This window comes from Pristiophorus japonicus, unplaced genomic scaffold, assembly GCF_044704955.1.
Source record: "Pristiophorus japonicus isolate sPriJap1 unplaced genomic scaffold, sPriJap1.hap1 HAP1_SCAFFOLD_231, whole genome shotgun sequence".
NCBI lineage: Eukaryota > Metazoa > Chordata > Chondrichthyes > Pristiophoridae > Pristiophorus > Pristiophorus japonicus.
Window position 1 is genome coordinate 196,441 of NW_027252026.1, and position 19,128 is coordinate 215,568.

The 19,128-nt window shown below is 46.6% G+C and overlaps 1 long non-coding RNA gene and 1 pseudogene across 1 annotated transcript in view; one reads left to right on the forward strand and one right to left on the reverse strand.

Moving 5' to 3' along the window:
* The window catches only part of LOC139245695 (uncharacterized), a 369,717-nt gene that overhangs the window by 128,019 nt on the left and 222,570 nt on the right, over positions 1 to 19,128 (forward strand). The window lies entirely within an intron of this gene.
* LOC139245686 (cell adhesion molecule CEACAM2-like) overlaps positions 1 to 19,128 on the reverse strand; it is a 142,534-nt pseudogene that overhangs the window by 117,266 nt on the left and 6,140 nt on the right.

Here is a 19,128-nt window from a genome sequence, read left to right on the forward strand (position 1 = left end):
CTCGACCGCAGAAAGCTGTTGAGGCCAGTTCATTAGATATATTCAAAAGGGAGTTAGATATGGCCCTTACGGCCGAAATGGCTTTCCCCTTCTTCTTAGAGAGTGACTGGTTCTGGAACTCCCCAGCAATGGGAACATTCTTTCTGCCTCTAACCTGTCCAATCCCGTCAGAATTTTATATGTTTCTATGAGATCCCCTCTCATTCTTCTAAACTCCAGTGGATACAAGCCCAGTTGATCCAGTCTCTCCTCATAGGTCAATAAGGGGTATGGAGAGAAAGCAGGAAAGGGGTACTGAGGTTGAATGATCAGCCATGATCTTGTTGAATGTCGGTGCAGGCTCGAAGGGCCGAATGGCCTGCTCCTGCACCTAATTTCTATGTTTCTATGTTTCTACGTTTAACATGTAGTTCGGGACCAGGAATATCAGGTCTTTCATTGAAACACCTGTGAACTCATCCTTTTTTAGTGTGGAAGTGGGTCATCCTCGATACGAGGGACCGCCTAAGAGAGATATACTTGTAGAAGCTCTTACCGTCTGTTTTTATATTATTTGCTAGTTTACTCTCATAATCTATTTTCTCCTTCTTTATTCATTTTTTAGTTATCCTTTGGTGGTTTCTAACATTTTGCCAATCTTCTAGCCTACCACTAATCTTTGCAACATATTTGCCTTTTCTTTCAAATTGAAACCATCCTTAACTTCCTTAGTTAGCCACGGATGGTTCATCCTTCTCATTGAGTCTTTCTCAATGGAATATATCTTTGTCGAGAATTATGAAATATCTCCTTAAATGTGTGCCACTGCTTATCTACTGTCATACCTTTTAATCTAATTTCCCACTCCACATTAACCAATTCTGACTTCATACCTTTGTAATTGCCTTTATTTAGGCTTAAGATATAGTTTCAGATCCAAGTTTCAAACTGAATGTGAAATTTTATCATGTTATGCTCACTCTTCCCGAGAGGATCCTTTACTGTGAGGCAATCAATTAATCCTGTCTCATTGCACCTTACCAGATCTAAAATAGCTTGTTCCCTGGTTGGTTCTACAATGTATGGTTCTAAGAAACTGTCACGAATACACCCTATGAACTAGTTGTCACAGCTACCTTTGCCAATTTGATTTGTTGAATCTATATGAAGATTAAAATTGCCCACGATTATTGCAGTACCTCTCTTAAAAGCCCCATTATTTCTTAATTTATACTCTGTCCTGCACTCCAAGGTCCCTCTGTTCCTCTACACTTCTCATTGTCCTACCATTTATTGTATATTCCCTTGCCTTGTTAGCCCTTCCCAAATGCATTACCTCACACTTCTCCGGATTGAATTCCATTTGCCACTGTTCTGCCCACGCGACCAGTACATTGATATCTTTCCTACAGTCTACAGCTTTCTTCTTCATTATCAACCTTACAAAAAATGGTAGTATCATCTACAAACTTCTTAATCATACCCTCTATATTCAAGTCTAAATCATTGATATATACCACAAAAAGCAAGGGAACTTGTACTGAGCCCTGTGGAACCCCACTGGAAATAGCCTTGCAGACACAAAAGCACCCATCGACCATTACCCTTTGCTTCCTTCCTCCAAGCCAATTTTGGATCCAACTTGTCACTTTGCCCTGTATCTCATGGGCTTTACCCTTCATGACCAGTCTACCATGTGGGACCTTATCAAAAGCCTTGGTAAAACCCATATATACTACATCGTACGCACTACCCTCATCAAACCTCCTTGTTACCTCCACATAAATTCAGTCAAGTTAGTCAGACACTATCTTCCCTCAAAAAATCCATGTTGACTGTCCTTGATTAATCTGTGAATTTCGAAATGAAGATTTATCCTAGCCCTCAGAATGTTTTCCCATAATTCTCCCACCACCGACTTTAGGCTGATAGGCCTGCAATTCTCGGTCTATCCCTTTCTCATTTTTTAAACAACAGTATAATGGGCAGGGGGAGAGAGAGAGAGAGAGAGAGACAGTGAACAGGCGGGGAGAAAGAGAGAGGCCACGATTGGGCAGGTGAGAGAGAAAGGCCATGATCGGGCAGGGAGAGAGAGAGGCCATGATTGGGTGGAAGAGAGAGAGAGACCACGATCGGGTGGGGGGGAGAGAGAGAAAGGCCATGATTGGGCGGGAGAGAGATAGAGACCATGAACAGGTGGGGAGAGAGAGAGGGCTCGATTGGGTGGGGAGAGAGAGAGAGAGGCCATGATCGGGCGAGGGGGAGAGAGAGAGAGGCCACGATTGGGCAGGGGAGAGAGAGAGGCCACGATCGGGCGAGGGGGAGAGAGAGAGAGGCCACGATTGGGCAGGGGAGAGAGAGAGGCCACGATCGGGCAGGGAGAGAGAGAGGCTACAATCGGGCAGGGAGAGAGAGAGAGGCCTCGATTGGGCAGGGAGAGAGAGAGGCTACGATCGGGCAGGGAGAGAGAGAGGCTACAATCGGGCAGGGGAGAGAGAGAGGCCACGATTGGGCAGGGAGAGAGAGAGGCTACGATCGGGCAGGGAGAGAGAGAGGCTACAATCGGGCAGGGGAGAGAGAGAGGCTACGATCGGGCAGGGAGAGAGAGAGGCCACGATCGGGTGGGGGAGAGAGAGAGGCTACGATCGGGCAGGGAGAGAAAGAGGCCATGATTGGGCGAGGGAGAGGGGGGAGAGAGAGAGAGAGAGACCATGATCGGGTGGGGGGAGGTGCGGGAGGGGAGGGAGAGAGAGGGCATGATTGGGGGAGGGGGAAGGGAAAGGAGAGAGTGCGCTATCTGGAGGACTTGGGCATGTTGGGGACAATTTTCCCATAATTAACACTAACACCCACCCCTCCGATGCTCTCCCGCACAGCGTGGGGGGGGCAGAGGGTGGCAGGGGGTTAATATCAGGGTCGATTTCATGGTTTAGAGCTCTCTAAATTATTCCTATTACTGCACTTTTCCCTCAACATGTATTTTACCGTTGAATCCTGTGTGTGAGATTTTGTCCCACCATGTGCTCACAATTATTTGTTCTGTTAAAAACAAATTGAGTTTGGCCCAGATTTCACCCTCCATTCTGTAGTTAAAACTCAGTGTTACTGTAAAAGGAACAGCTTGTATAACATTTAAACAAGATGCTTGTACATAACATTATTAGGTATAAAACCAATATAACATAGAAGGTACTTACTGGTTACTTTCAGCCGGGTTCCATTTCCATAGATTGTTCCCCAAAATACCACAGATATAGACAGCGCTGTCTCTGCGCTGCATACCTCTGATGGTCAGAATGTAGCTGTTACTGGCATCATCTCTGGAGAGCTGGAACCGCTCAGAGAAACCGTGTGATTGGTCAACCCTGCCATCTGCACAATGAGTAAATATTTTGTGTTTCCTATCCTGTGAGAGGTACCAGTGTACAGTATATTTATCCACATTCACATTGCTGCTCTCCAGGGTACACCGAAACTTCACCATCCCACCCTCGGGCACCGTCACAACTTCTGGGGACTGGATAAGAACCGGACTTGTCTTTAGACCTGTGAATAGTAAATAACTGATGATCAGAACAGATGAGGAACAACAAAAAGTAATAACTTGAAATGGAAGTGGCGATGAGGTCACGACGCGTGTGTGTAACCCCGCTCTACCCTTCACTTAAGGTGAGAGTATTCAGCATTCAGAAACATCGGTCCACTGGGCCACCAGGGAGGGGCCAGGCCACTGACCCTGTTGCCGGCCCGGCTGAACCCGGGGCAATAATTGGCCGGCCGATCGGGAAGTCGGCCGGCAAAAATAAAAACATGGTGGCCGCGGCAGTGGGCCCTCCCCTTGAAGGGCCGCCACGCTGTCGTGCTGCACACAGGCAGAACAAGGTGCACCAACAGAAAAAGCTGTCGGGGGCACCATGCAGCGGCTCGTGGATTTTTTAAAGTAACTTTGGGGCAGATTGCAATGGAGGTGCGGGATAGCTGCGGTGCGTGCTTTGATGACGCGCTTGTGGCTGAATTTGGGTCGGGGTGGCCAATGGACTGCAACATGGCGGCCACTCGATTTCACCACGTGGCCGTCGCAAAACGGCGGTAACTGGCCTTATACGGACCCTGAATTTCAGCTCGTTGTTTTAAACATAACCTGAGCTTAGCTCTTTAACATCACACTGTACTGGCCAACAGTGTCAGCCTAGCTTCTTGTGCTCAAGTCTCTGGAGAGGGACTTGACCTGAGCCATGGCTGACACACAGCAGGGAGGGGTCGAGGGGGTGGAACATTGGGTTGGAGGCAGGCCTGAAGGGCAAAAGGTGTGCTGGTGTTGGGTGGGTATCAACAGGGCTCCACGTGAGCGACAGGGCGAGCTCGGCCAGGAGCAGTGCAGCTTCCTCCAGTTAGAGGCCGACCACAAAGCCCCAGGCAGAAAATCATCACAGAGCAGTTTAGTCAGGGGGTGGGCCATTTTATTGGGAGGTTAAAATATTCCTGCATTTTTCTATCAGTTACGTTTTAACTTGTGTTGTTTACCTGTGTGTAACCAGAGGGCTCAGGGGAACATGTTTTGCAAAAGTATTTTGAGTGGTTTGATTGGTTCACCTACCGTTCTTTTCTGTTGCTGGATCTAGTGTCCTGTGTGCTGTAGTTATGAAGTTCTGATTGGTTGTATCTGAAAGGATTTTTAAAAAGAGTTGTGATTTGATTGCTTCAGATTGTGTCATGTCCTGAATCACCGACCCCGATATTAACGCAGAGACGGGAACAGAGCGCGTGGGGCGGGAACATAAGAACATAAGAACATAAGAATTAGGAATAGCAGTAGGCCATCTAGCCCCTTGAGCCTGCTCCGCCATTCAATAAGATCATGGCTGATCTGGCCGTGGACTCAGCTCCACTTACCCGCCCGCTCCCCGTAACCCTTAATTCCCTTATTGGTTAAAAATCTATCTATCTGTGACTTGAATACATTCAGTGAGCTAGCCTCAACTGCTTCCTTGGGCAGAGAATTCCACAGATTCACAACCCTCTGGGAGAAGAAATTCCTTCTCAACTCAGTTTTAAATTGGCTCCCCCGTATTTTGAGGCTGTGCCCCCTAGTTCTAGTCTCCCCCACCAGTGGAAACAACCGCTCTGCCTCTATCTTGTCTATCCCTTTCATTATTTTAAATGTTTCGATAAGATCACCCATCATCCTTCTGAACTCCAAGGAGTAAAGACCCAGTCTACTCAATCTATCATCATAAGGTAACTCTCTCATCTCCGGAATCAGCCAAGTGAATCATCTCTGTACCCCCTCCAAAGCCAGTGCCCAAAACTGCACGCAGTACTCCAGGTGTGGCCTTACCAATACCCTATACAGTTGCAGCAGGACCTCCCTGATTTTGTACTCCATCCCTCTCGCAATGAAGGCCAACATTCCATTCACCTTCCTGATTACCTGCTGCACCTGCAAACTAACTTTTTGGGATTCATGCACAAGGACCCCCAGGTCCCTCTGCACCTCAGCATGTTGTAATTTCTCCCCATTCAAATAATACTCCCTTTTACTGTTTTTTTTTCCCAAGGTGGATGACCTCACACTTTCCGACATTGTATTCCATCTGCCAAACCTTAGCCCATTCGCTTAACCTATCCAAATCTCTTTGCAGCCTCTCTGTGTCCTCCACCCAACCCACTTTCCCACTAATCTTTGTGTCATCTGCAAATTTTGTTACACTACACTCTGTCCCCTCTTCCAGGTCATCTATGTATATTGTAAACAGTTGTGGTCCCAGCACCGATCCCTGTGGCACACCACTAACCACCGATTTCCAACCCCAAAAGACCCATTTATCCCGACTCTCTGCTTTGTGTTAGCCAGCCAATTCTATATCCATGCTCATACATTTCCTCTGACTCCGCGTCCCTCTATCTTCTGCAGTAACCTTTTGTGTGGCACCTTATCGAATGCCTTTTGGAAATCTAAATACACCACATCCATCGGTACACCTCTATCCAACATGCTCGTTATATCCTCAAAGAATTCCAGTAAATTAGTTAAACATGATTTCCCCTTCATGAATCCATGTTGTGTCTGCTTGATTGCACTATTCCTATCTAGATGTCCCGCTATTTCTTCCTTAATGATAGTTTCAAGCATTTTCCCCACTACAGATGTTAAACTAACCGGCCTATAGTTACCTGGCTTTTGTCTGCCCCCTTTTTTAAACAGAGGCGTTACATTAGCTGCTTTCCAATTCGCTGGTACCTCCCCAGAGTCCAGAGAATTTTGGTAGATTATAACGAATGTATCTGCTATAATTCCGCCATCTCTTTTAATACCCTGGGATGCATTTCATCAGGACCAGGGGACTTGTCTACCTTGAGTCCCATTAGCCTGTCCAGCACTAACCCCCTAGTGATCATGATTGTCTCAAGGTCCTCCCTTCCCACATTCCCGTGACCAGCAATTTTTGGCATTGTTTTTGTGTCTTCCACTGTGAAGACCGAAGCAAAATAATTGTTTAAGGTCTCAGCCATTTCCACATTTCCCATTATTAAATCCCCCTTCTCATCTTCTAAGGGACCAACATTTACTTTAGTCACTCTTTTCCGTTTTATATATCTGTAAAAGCTTTTACTGTCTGTTTTTATGTTTTGCACAAGTTTACCTTCATAATCTATCTTTACTTTCTTTATTGTTTTTTAGTCATGCTTTGCTGTTGTTAAAAATTTTCCCAATCTTCTAGTTTCCCACTAACCTTGGCCACCTTATACGCATTGGTCTTTGATTTGATACTCTCCTTTATTTCTTCGGTTATCCATGGCTTGTTATCCCTTCTCTTACCGCCCTTCTTTTTCACTGGAATATATTTTTGTTGAGCACTATGAAAGAGCTCCTTAAAAGTCCTCCACTGTTCCTCAATTGTGCCACCGTTTAGTCTGTGTTTCCAGTCTACTTTAGCCAACTCTGCCCTCATCCCACTGTAGTCCCCTTTGTTGAAGCATAGTACGCTTGTATCTGGGATATAACGAGCGACTGTCCCGCAGCATCGCCAGACCAGGAAATCTGGCTGATTTTAACTGCCGGGCCTCATTTGAATATAGCTCCCGGGTTCATCATCTTCTCTGTGCATCGGTGGAAGTGACACAGACCCGCGTGATGCAATTTCCCGGCGCCAATTCCAAGGTTCAGCTCAGCACGGAAATGGAGGAAGAGGTTCGCGCTTTCTACACAGAGGACTGAAGAAGAGGAACTGTGAGAGGCTGCGGAAAGTGGGAAGGTTGCCGCTATGCCCCCATTTCACAGAAGCTTCCCCTGATGTTCTGCTGGGCGCTGTCAGAGCCAGGAGGGACGGGCTAGTTCCCACCAGCAGGAAAAGGAAAGCTGCTGTCACAGCTCAAGGTGTGAGTGGAGGCAGCAGAAGTCAGGAGCAGGAGTGTGACCAGGAGGTTGTGGATTCAGTGCTGTTAACGGTTCAATGACTTGACTAGGTCAGGGAAGGTCAGTCGATGGCTATCTGCACCCGAATCCTCCAATGCACCCTCGCACACCTCCTCTCATCCTCACTCCCTTCACAAGTTCATCACCCTCTTCCTCACTCCACCACTGTCAGTAACCGCAATTCTCATCTCATCTGACCTAAATCACCTCCACCCACTCTCATTACACATCCTGAGGTGGCACCGTGACCATGTTCCTCAAAGGCATGCCATTCCCACTCCTTATGCATCTGCGTGATTCTCACCTTCACCATATGCAGTGCATCCATCGGATGCCACTCACAGGGCTGCAGGATGAAGAGAGCGCAGAATGCCAGGGAAAGGGCCAGGACCAGAGGAGGGCTGCAGGAAATTGTTAAGAGGAGGCGCTGGTGATCCGTGGCATCTCAAGCACTGTGAGCATTGGAGATGGAGAGGTTGGCGGAGCAGGGCGACTGCTTTAATCTTTCATACCTGCACCTCCCACAAAGCAACATCACCCACAGTGGGCTTCACAACATCATCACCTGATCAAGTGCTTCATGGGCATATCAACAATTACAAAGTACCATCTCCAAATATTATCTCTTCCTTCTCGCCCCAGTGCCATCACATGAAGAACCCGAGCCACTGCCCAGGGAGGATGAAGATTCCTCGAGGACTTTATACCTGCGGAGGATGTACCATCACAGGTTACATGCATTGCAGGCACCAGTGCAGATACCAGCACCTCGGTGATTCTCACTGCACAAATCAACATGAGCAGAGTGGTGGTGAGAATGCATACTGAACATGGATATTAAATGTATACAGACATTTAAGTCGAGAAGTTGAGAACGTGGGAATTATATATGGACAGTATAAGCTAACAAAGAATTCATGGAGGAATAGCCATGACATCTCAGACTCGAGACTGCGAAATGTTACAACACTAACACATATTGAAACAAAACACACAGCTTGCAGAAAAACCTCAAGGTCTTATTAAATCATGTTATTAACCTGAAACATTAACAGAAGGTCTTTGTTTAAAATCAGACCATACTTAGGTCGGCTTATGAGTGGACAAAGGGAAAGAGGGATCAAAAGGGATAGGCTGAACTAGGATGTCACTCTAGCCCTATCTTGTTATCTTTTACCGAAAATGTATAACCGTTGTCCCTTTACAATGTCACGTCACTTTGTCCGTAGGAAGTGAGTGCGTTCTATCAGAGTTGCATTCCTTCTGTCTGATAAGGTCCCTGATCGGGATTTGCTTTTTAAATAAAAGCTTGCTTTGTTTAAAGCACAATCGGTATTCGACTCAGTGATTTCATTGAACCAGATTGAGGGAAAATAATCCAAAAATCAACATTTGGTGTCAGAAGTGGGATCTCAATGGACGACTGCTGAAAACTTGCGAATTAAGAGCCAGACTAGCCTTGGACGAGACGAGGGGAAAGTGGCCACTGGAGTAAGTATACTTTCAATACTGCTCCAGTTTCCCCCGGTTTCAAAAGTCTGAGGAAAGTTTAGCCACTCGCTGGTTCTCAGGTAGTGTCTGAACGAGATCCAGGACAATCTGGTGAATACCTTTCAAACTTAGAATAGGGATAGAGATAGGGAAATTGCGCGGTGACGCAAACCAAGCGGCGACTCGGAAAGATAGGTTAGAAGAGGTAAGTCTGCCTGGGTTCAAGGCCCAGAGCCTGCCTGGGTTCGAGGCCCAGTGTCTGTGTGGGTTCGAGGCCCAAGTAAAACCGCGCGGCAACGCGGAGAGAGAGAGAGAATCGCGCGAACCGCGTAGGGAAACGCGGAGGTTAGGGAATTACGTAAAATTAAGCCGCGGGACTGCGCGGGACTGTGTAAATTTTAAATTGTATTTACGCCAGGTACGGCGTCAATCTTGTACATCACTTGGTCCACCTAGACTCTGGGTAAGATAACTGAAACCACCACGGGGCGACGTGGAGACAATCAGGACTAATTAGGACCCTGATCCAACGTGCGGTGACCAGGATGGGTAATTTAGATAAAACTACGAATTCCCTGAAAGGTCATGGATCCAAAAATAGAGCCGGCCAAAACAATTAATAGGAAAGAAGAAAGACTCTTGTGAACGTCTGTTTTAAATGAGAAATGCTTGTGTGATTTTTACTGTGGAAAAGAAAGCCGGGGAGTTGTGGTTTGTTTTAGCTCCACCCACTTTTTCAAACAGAATGAAAGTTTTTTTAACCCTTCGTAGTGTTGTCCTGTATGTGGGAAGTTTAAGAGTGTGAGCCTTATTGAATTACGTATATTCGGATGATAAGTTATGAAGCCAGGAAATGCACAAAGGATAGGTTTGTTGAGTAAAAAAAGAAAAAATACATGGTCCCGGTGGTTAAAAAAGGATTTGACATGCTCACTTACTTGTCGAAAGAAAACATGCAATGATTGATTACATTACAAAGTTTGAATCGGGATTTTGAGATATTCAGAGAAGGCACAGCAAAACAACTGAGATGGATTCAAAAGGATTCAAAAAAAATATATGATATTAAATCTGCAGTTTAGAAGAAATAGTATAACACGACCTTGAGGCTGGAACAATTGAGATAACGAAAAGCAGTCCACAGCCTACGTGCCAGACTTCCCTCTAGTTATGGAAAAGATGAAAAAAAAGACGTAATGTACTAAATAGGTGCTGAAAAAAAAATGTTCTGAGATTTTAAATTATGAGAAAAGTTCCATTGCAGTCTAAAAAAAAATGCATCACTCCTGTCGAGTTGGCAGAAAAACTCCATTAAATTAGGGCTTTCATTGACAGAAGGAGGACATATTAAAAACTGTCGACGTCTTAAAGAAAGAGTGCACGCACAAGAAATGCACTCAGAATTCCACTGGGACCTCTGAGAAAGGTATCGATAGACTACGTAGTTAAAATGGTTGGCTTTGCATTCACTGAGGCTGATGACGAAATTGAATTTCAGTAAACAAATAGTTATTAAAAATGTGTGGTCTCGTTTTAAATCAATTAAAAAAATATCTTTGGTGAGTACTTGAATAAGAAGTTAAAAAATATTGGAGTTTAATCAAATGCTGCCTTTCCTGATGAAAAGATTTTTTTTTCAGATGGTTACGCGAAGTCACGTAATGACATCAGGTCTTCTTACAAACCTGTAAAGGAGTTAACCCTTTCCATTGACAGCTGTTTCATACTGAACATTATCAATTTGGATTTCTTAATAGAAAAAAGACTCACCTAACAGAGGAATGGTGCGATAGTCAGAATAAAAATAAAAACAGAACTAGCTTATGTAATAATACTTGCCTGATACAATAAAGAAATAGATACTCAAACAAAACAAATTGAAGAGTTAAAAGGCTAAGATAAATAAGCTGAAAGGGATCCACAAACCCAACTTAACCCTGACCTCCGATTTCACGGAGTGACCTCGACATGCATGGATATAATGCAGAATCAAGGGACCTGTGGGCCCTGGTAAAGCAAACCCTGAGCCCAACTGAGCAAGCCCGATTTCTAACTCACCTAGGATGTGCTACTCATGATGCATTGTTGGTTGCTCACCCTAACGATGTCCAGGATCGCCTAAACACTAATGCTCTCACCACGACCCTTCAGAAGCCCATCAGTATGGCCGCAGTATTAGAAACTAAACCCAAACGAGAAGAAACTGCCGATGAATTCATGGAAAGTTTTATTGAAATATACGGAAGTCAATCAGGAGATAATGCCTTCAGGGCAGGAGAGGATTCTCCTCAATTCTGCGCTATCCTACTTCAGTGCCTGCCCTATTCGGTTGCTCACGCTCTCCGGACAAATAATATGAATTGGGCAGATAACAGTAAAGACCAGATGGAGAGGGCGGTTAAATATTATTGGCAGGAAAAGAAAGGAGAGGGGGGAGGTGCGCCCCCAACCCGGGTCAAGACTGAATACGTGACGAGAAAGGAAGAGCCGCCTCGGGTGGAAGGACCAAAACCCGACCCAAGGGGATACCAGATGGAACCGCAGTGTTGTGTGCAGGGTTGGTGGATAAACAGGGATACGGTTATATCAAACACCCAAATGGCCCGAGCCCTGCTAATTACGGACTGCCCTACGGGGCCTGGTATGGAAAGAGGTTGGGGCTGGGAGATGGATGCTTTATTTGTGGGCAAGAAGGACATTGGAATAGAAATTGTCCCTCCCGTCAGCACGAAAAAGGAAGAGGAGGAAGAGGAGGGGGGCAAGGGGGGAGAGGACGGGGATCTTGCACTAACTTCTCCCAGAACAACCCCTTTGGCCAACCGTCCCCCGATTATTCGTATTGACTATGTAGCTTGGTTGTGCAGGGACCCTCCCCGGATGATGAACCGATGATATTGTTAAAAATTCAGAATGAGTGGCAACCCTTCTTGATAGATACGGGAGCCTTCATTTCTTCTGTACAATCAAAGCTGAAACTCCCCGCCTTCACTGAAACACAGGGACTGTCAGGATTCCTGGGACAAGTCTCTCCATTCCCGATGTCAGAACCGGTTAAAATGGGTTACCAGGAAGAATCGGTGGAACATCGATTTGTTATCACAACCAATCTGGACTGTAACTTGATGGCTAGAGACCTCCTCTGCAAATTCCAGTTGCATTTGGAGTGTGGAGATGATGGGATTATTGTAAAACAAGGAACCCTTAAGCGGCAGTATTATACCACTAGAACCCCTCAGTGGTGGTCTCTGGACCTGCCGCAGGCACCCTATCACGTGACCCTAGCACACGATCCCAGTGGAAAGAATCAGGACCTGCAGAACTTTTATCAGGATCACGAAGGGGAAGTGAAGGAAATTCTATTAAGGGCTAGAGTGACTGGACCGGAAGGGAAGGCAGATTTTGTGGAAATGGACAGCCCCCAACGGTGGCACCACATATTACTCGTGAAGTATTACCTCCCCACCACGCTAAAGATTTGGGAGTTATGGTGCGCTAGGCTATAGACGAGGCTGACCCTACCAGCCGGGATGTGCAAATTGTAAAACATGGCCGAACAGTCCAATTCCACGGGGACCCCGAGATGGTCTTAACGACTCTGCAGCATCATACTGGCTCTGACATACCTGACTATGTGGATCCTCATTGTGGGAAGAGGACCCCTCCCAAGTGGGTTATACTCCCATTGATCCGATTGAGATCCCAGTGCAGGGCAATGTGGACTGGCCCTCTATCCGACAGTACCCACTGAAAACACAGGCAATACCGAGTATTCACCGAGCTCTGGAGGCTAGCCGAGTTGAACCAATTTGCCAGTTTCCAGTCCCTAGCATGGCTAAACAAATGCGCCAGTGGTTGGGGATGATCAATTACTGCAGATCCTGGATCCCTAATGTTGCCCTGATGACTAAGCACCTCACCCCGTATACAAATAAGGAAGGCAGCTTTGAAATAGAAACCGCAGACGTCCAAGCCTTTAAGGAACTAAAGACAGCCCTGCTGCAAGCTCCAGCTTTGGTCCGGCCCCTCTATGACCTTTCAACTGTATTGTACAATCCTGAAAGACTGTGCTACCGTTGTCTTAACACCTCTCACTCCGTAGCTGCCCTCCTGGGCCAGCTGCAGACTCAACACCTTACCATGGCCAGGCAAAGCAGATATGAGATCTACCTACTAAACAATCCTTAGCTGACCTTTCGGCACTGTACTGCAATTAATCCGGCCTGTTTTCTTACTGAGCCGCCCCAAGATGAGGAAGAACCCAGTCATGACTGTTTATCTTTAATTCAAGAGGCCACATCAGTCAGGGGAGATTTAGTTGATGTACCAATGGAAGATCCAGACTGTATTATGTATGTTGACGGAAGTTCTTCTATTAATCCAGAAGGTACACGAATCTCAGGATACGCCATAGTAAACCAGGAGAATCAGGTCTTGAAATCTGCCGCCTTTGAAACCGCCTATTCTGCCCAACAAGCTGAACTATTCACCCTCACCCGAGCCTGTCTCTTGGCCAAAGACCTCAAAGTCAATATCTATACCGACTCTAGGTATGCCTTTGGGGTGGCCCATGATTTCGGACAATTATGGAAAAATAGGGGATTCCTAACCTCACAGGGGAATGAGATATTCCATAAGCAACTAGTATCTGATTTGTTGCAAGCCCTCATGCTCCCCAAGCACATTGCCGTTGTTAAATGTACCGCCCACACCACCGGAAAATCCCCGGTTGATATCGGGAACCACTGTGCTGACAAAGAAGCTAAACAGGCCTCTCGTGACCAACAGATGGTAGTGTCCAAAATGATGAGTCAGACTAAAAAATCCTGCGAAGGATAAGTTAGCCTCGGAAAAACCAATGCCAACCATCCAAGATGTTATTAAAGCACAGGAGGACGCTCCTGAAAAAGAAAAACTGTTGTGGAAAAATTATGGATGTACTTATGACAATGTTTCTAAACTCTGGACCACTCCCGCGGAACAGACTTGCATGTCTGATGAGTTGGCTCTATGGGTTATTGAATGTATGCATTTTTGCTACTCATTGTGGAGCAAGGACCACGAGTGACACACTTTTGGCTACTTGGTGGCATCCTAGACTCCAGGCGCTCGCCCAGAACATCAGTAGTCGTTGCCTGGTTTGCCAGCAACATAATCCAGGGAAGGAAGTCCCCTGTGATTGGGGTAAAATGCCCCTACCCGAAGGTCCCTTTGAGACATTTCAGTTGGACTACATTGAGTTGCAAAAAGTTCAGTGTTACAAATATGTGTTAGTAATAGTAGATGTGTTTAGCAGGTGGATTGAAGCCTACCCTACCCTGGACAATAAGGCTCAAACTGTTGTTAAGGTGTTAATGAGGGAAATTGTTCCTAGATATGGTATCTCAGCTCGACTGATGACCACCTATGTTCTTTCTCTGACTCAGGCTCTGCGACTAGCTCACAACCAGGTTCGAGAGGCTCACCTCGATCTCCCAGTTTTACCCAAATCGTCCCTCATGGTACCTGGGAAGTATGTCCTGATTAAGAGGTGGATTCGGAAGGGATTGGAGCCACAATGGGAGGGTCCTTTTCAGGTGTTATTCACTACCCCCACTGCAGCCAAGGTTGAGGGGAGAAGTGCCTGGGTTCACCTGCACCACTGCAAGCTCACCACCCCCTAACAAACCTATTTTACTGGTTATTCTAACTCCTGTTTCTGTTCCAGACTTCCTCTTCTCCATAGCTGAACAAGGCCGTTGACATCCTAATTGTAACGTGGACCAGTTTGAACTTTTACCCGTAGTGATAGACAGCCAGCTACACCGACGGTGACCTAAGAAGAGAGACGGGAGAACCGAACTCTTTTAATCAGCAAAATAATTGGACTATTTATCTGAATCCTGAGCCATAAGATGAAACTGTGTCTGTATGCCACAGTCTGTATAATATGACAGTTTCGGCGCATGGGAGGGGAGACAGAGAAGAGAGCTCCATGTAAACACCTTTTTGTACATGTCTTATGTTTATGCGCAATATGGGAACTTTTCTTGATGCTGGGTGTGCTCACATATCCCTATACATTCCAAAGGGGGTATTCCTTTACGCCCCGTTCCACTGACCCTAACTGAGACTGTCAAGTGGCTTCTGAGCCAGACTAGCATGAGCGGAGGGGGGCCAATGCAAATACGAGAGAGGAAAGGCGGGTCAAAAGAGGGGTCACAGAGATCAGGAGGCGTATTATACCGTTACCACATGAATGACCACGGGGAGGTCACCAAGTGGGAGAGTGCTGGAGACCCCATTAGTCAGATGTCCCAGGGATGGTACCAACCAATCTACGACTGTGGAAAGGAACCCCCATTCTTAGCTCTGACCAATACCTCGGGGATTGGGAGGCCAACCGGGGACATATGTCGAACCCGAAATGACACCAGTAACAAGGGACATATCATAGGGTACAGCAAATGCCCACACAATCTCAACATCACCACAGGTGCACGAGTCACCATCCTCTCTCACCTTCCGAGTAAAACAGGTGGAGGTTTGTGGGCCCAGTCCTGGGACCCGGAAGCAATATATCAGAAAGCAGCTTTTAACGGCACGTATTTCGTGTACGGTCATAAGGCATATCCTTGGTTGCCCAGGCGATGGACAGGGTCCTGTTATCTGGGATATGTGGTGCCATTTGTGCGGCAAGTACGTACCCTGGCGGAAGCACATGCCTCCAGCCGATACAAGCGAGCCATCACCCCCGTCGACAAGTTCTTTGGGGTCATGATGTTCCCAATCAGGATAAGACGTCTCACGGATGAAGTACAGAACCTAGAGACGATATTGGAACAGATAGCTAACAATACTGCTGAAGCTCTGGAGGGCATCATAGCTGAAATGGTAGCAATAAGGACCGTAGCATTACAAAACCGAATGGCCCTCGATTACCTGTTAGCTGAGAAAGGGGGAACGTGTGCCCTGATAGGATCTGAATGTTGCACTTACATTCCCGATAGTTCAGAAAACATAACCAATCTCGCTGGTCACATAAGAAGGGAGGTGAAGAAGTTATCCACACCAGCAGAAGGATCTAACTGGTTTGATGGGCTATCAGATGGATCTTGGAGATCCTATCTAATGCATGGGGCAATTATTCTCATCGTAGTAATAATTGCCTGTTGTTTGATTGTTGGTTGCCTTAACCTTTGTTGTAAAGTAATGATGGCAAGGTTAGCAAATCCTCTTGTGGTCAAGGGCTCCCGAGTTATGATCCAACGAACTAAAGAACTAATCGACACTAACAACAATATGATTCAGGAAATAGAGTGTGAACGGATGAATGCAATACTCCTAGAATGATCCTAAGTGTTAGCATGGAATGATAAAAGGGGGAAATGTGAATGTTTAAAAATGTATAAAGTCGAGAAGTTGAGAAAGTGGGAATTATATATGGACAGTATAAGCTAACAAAGAATTCATGGAGGAATAGCCATGACATCTCAGACTCGAGACTGCGAAATGTTACAACACTAACACATATTGAAACAAAACCCACAGCTTGCAGAAAAACCTCAAGGTCTTATTAAATCATGTTATTAACCTGAAACCTGAAACATTAACAGAAGGTCTTTGTTTAAAATCAGACCATACTTAGGTCGGCTTATGAGTGGACAAAGGGAAAGAGGGATCAAAAGGGATAGGCTGAACTAGGATGTCACTCTAGCCCTATCTTGTTATCTTTTGCCGAAAATGTATAACCGTCGTCCCTTTACAATGTAACGTCACTTTGTCCGTAGGAAGTGAGTGCGTTCTATCAGAGTTGCATTCCTTCTGTCTGATAAGGTCCCCGATCGGGATTTGCTTTTTAAATAAAAGCTTGCTCTGTTTAAAGCACAATCGGTATTTGACTCAGTGATTTCACTGAACCAGATTGAGGGAAAAGAATCCAGAAATCAACACACGTATCATACTCGAGGGCACACAGGTGGACAGGCTGTGCCTGTCCTAGTCACGGTTTTGGTTGGGAGGGGGCAGATGGGATTTCGGTACCAATGGCGGTGGCTCCTTTCCAGGGCCATCTAACATGGCTCGGAGCGCAGTTAAAAAGGTCTCAAACGAGTGGGGAGGGACTGGCTTATCTGTCCCGGTCTTTTGGGCAGGGGCTGGAGAATTCTTTCCTGCGCTATTCTTCCAAGGATTTCTTCAATCCTTTCTCCAGTGCCCACTCTTTCCACACCCAAAGCAGGTACGTTTTGTATCGGAGGGGTTGCCCCCTTGTGGTGCCATTCCCTCTTGTCTTGGTTAGGTCAGATTTCGTGAACCTTTCCCTTTTGTGGGGGCTCTTCTGTCCCTCTGCCGTTTCTGTAAGCTAGGGTCAGCTGCCTAAGCACTCTCTATTCTGTGGCTTGGGGGTCTCTGGGGTCGAACCAGGCCTCAGCCTTGGTTCTTATTCTGGGTAAACTGTTAGATACTAGGCTTCGGAGCCAGTGGGCTAACTTGTCCGGGTTGAGGTCTCCTCCACAGGCCACAGTCGGTCTGCGAAAGCCTGTGGGGTTTCCCCTGTGAGCTGCACCGTTTACTCTGGAGAAGGGACTCACTTCATGCAGCCCAGAGCTTCTAAAATGTCTTTCTGGATGGCAGCAAGTGTTTTCTGTCCTCTTTTGCTCTCAGTAGAGAGGGACTGGTACAGTTTGCTGTCGAGAGATAGGAGAAGCATCTTTGCCATCTCGGCCTCATTGCACCCATTAATATCCCCTGCCTGTTCCACCTCCACAAAGTGAACTGAGGGGTCTCCCTTTGGAGTGAGCTTTCCCAGGTGGCTTATCATAGCCCTAAGCTGGTGGGCTGTGTGGGGGACCACAAACTGACTTTCCACGGTCCTGGACCCCCGGCAAGGGTGGGCGGGCCAAACCTCTGTTGCCGGACCGGGCACATTGGCCCTGGTTCTGGCTCTTCCTGTTCTGGCTCGCCTCCCTCTCCTCCCTGCTGCCAGACCGAGCTGAAACTCGGTGCCACAGGTGCTGGTGGTTCACTATCCCTGTTCACCCTGCAACTCGTTCGCCCCTCCTGCTGCTTCACCGGTGTAGTCACCGGTGCTACAGGTAGTGGCCAGGTCGTTTCTTCCTTCTCTTCCAGGTTTACCTGGGGCGTACCCGGGCTTATTAAACATACCATGCCTTTTGCTTTGGACAGAGCAAGGGTTAAACTCTTGATTTGCTGCTGGCAGGGACCGTGGTCTCCCGATTCAAACCCATTAGTGCTAGCTACTTTATACGCTGCTTGCACATCTTTTAAATTTTCCTGGAGCTCTTTTACTTGTAGGGTGAGGCGAGTGCTTTCCTCCCTCAGTGACTTTTCATTACTTTTGGCCTCGGTAACCTGAAATTGAAAATAGTCCTGACTGTTCTTCAACCTTTCCATTAGCTGGGTCTTTTCCTGTTTTAGCTTACGGAGTTCTTCTGCAATAGCCCTTTCCTGATAGTTCTCTGCACATTCCCATAACTCTGCCTGTAGTGTCTCATTGGTTTTATCCAGGAGTTGGACCTGTCGCTGCAGACAGACCAATCAGATTGCCTTCTCTACTGATTCTTTGTGATCCTTGCTTGCTGTCCACTGGGCTGCAGCGTCGGCTGGACGCTCAGCGCACAACAGACCAAGCACCCATTCCTTAGTGACATTCACTTTCTTGTACACATAGGAGGAAATCCTCTCTTCCATCTTGGTTCTTTCCCCCAAACCAGCACGCTCCGCATCACAGCCCTTGTACCAGAGTCCTGCCGCGGTCGCCATTTTGTAAGGGGTGGTCCCGGGCTTCAGGTTCACCTCTGACCGACTTGAGTGGTTCGAATGGCTCCCACTCCCTTGGGTTCTACACTCTGGGTTTATTTGGGGAATGTGACAAAATGCAAAGTACAACTGGTTTGGTGCAAAGAACTTTGACTTTATTACAGACAAGAAAGTACAAGGTCAGCCTTATAATCACTGTAATAAAGAACAATATATTACACATTCATAGAAACATAGAAACATAGAAAATAGGTGCAGGGGCAGGCCATTCAGCCCTTCTAGCCTGCACCGCCATTCAATGAGTTCATAGAAACATAGAAACACAGAAACATTGAAAATAGGTGCAGGAGTAGGCCATTCGGCCCTTCTAGCCTGCACCGCCATTCAATGAGTTCATGGCTGAACATTCAACTTCAGTACCCCATTCCTGCTTTCTCGCCATACCCCTTGATCCCCCTAGCAGTAAGGACCTCATCGAACTCCTT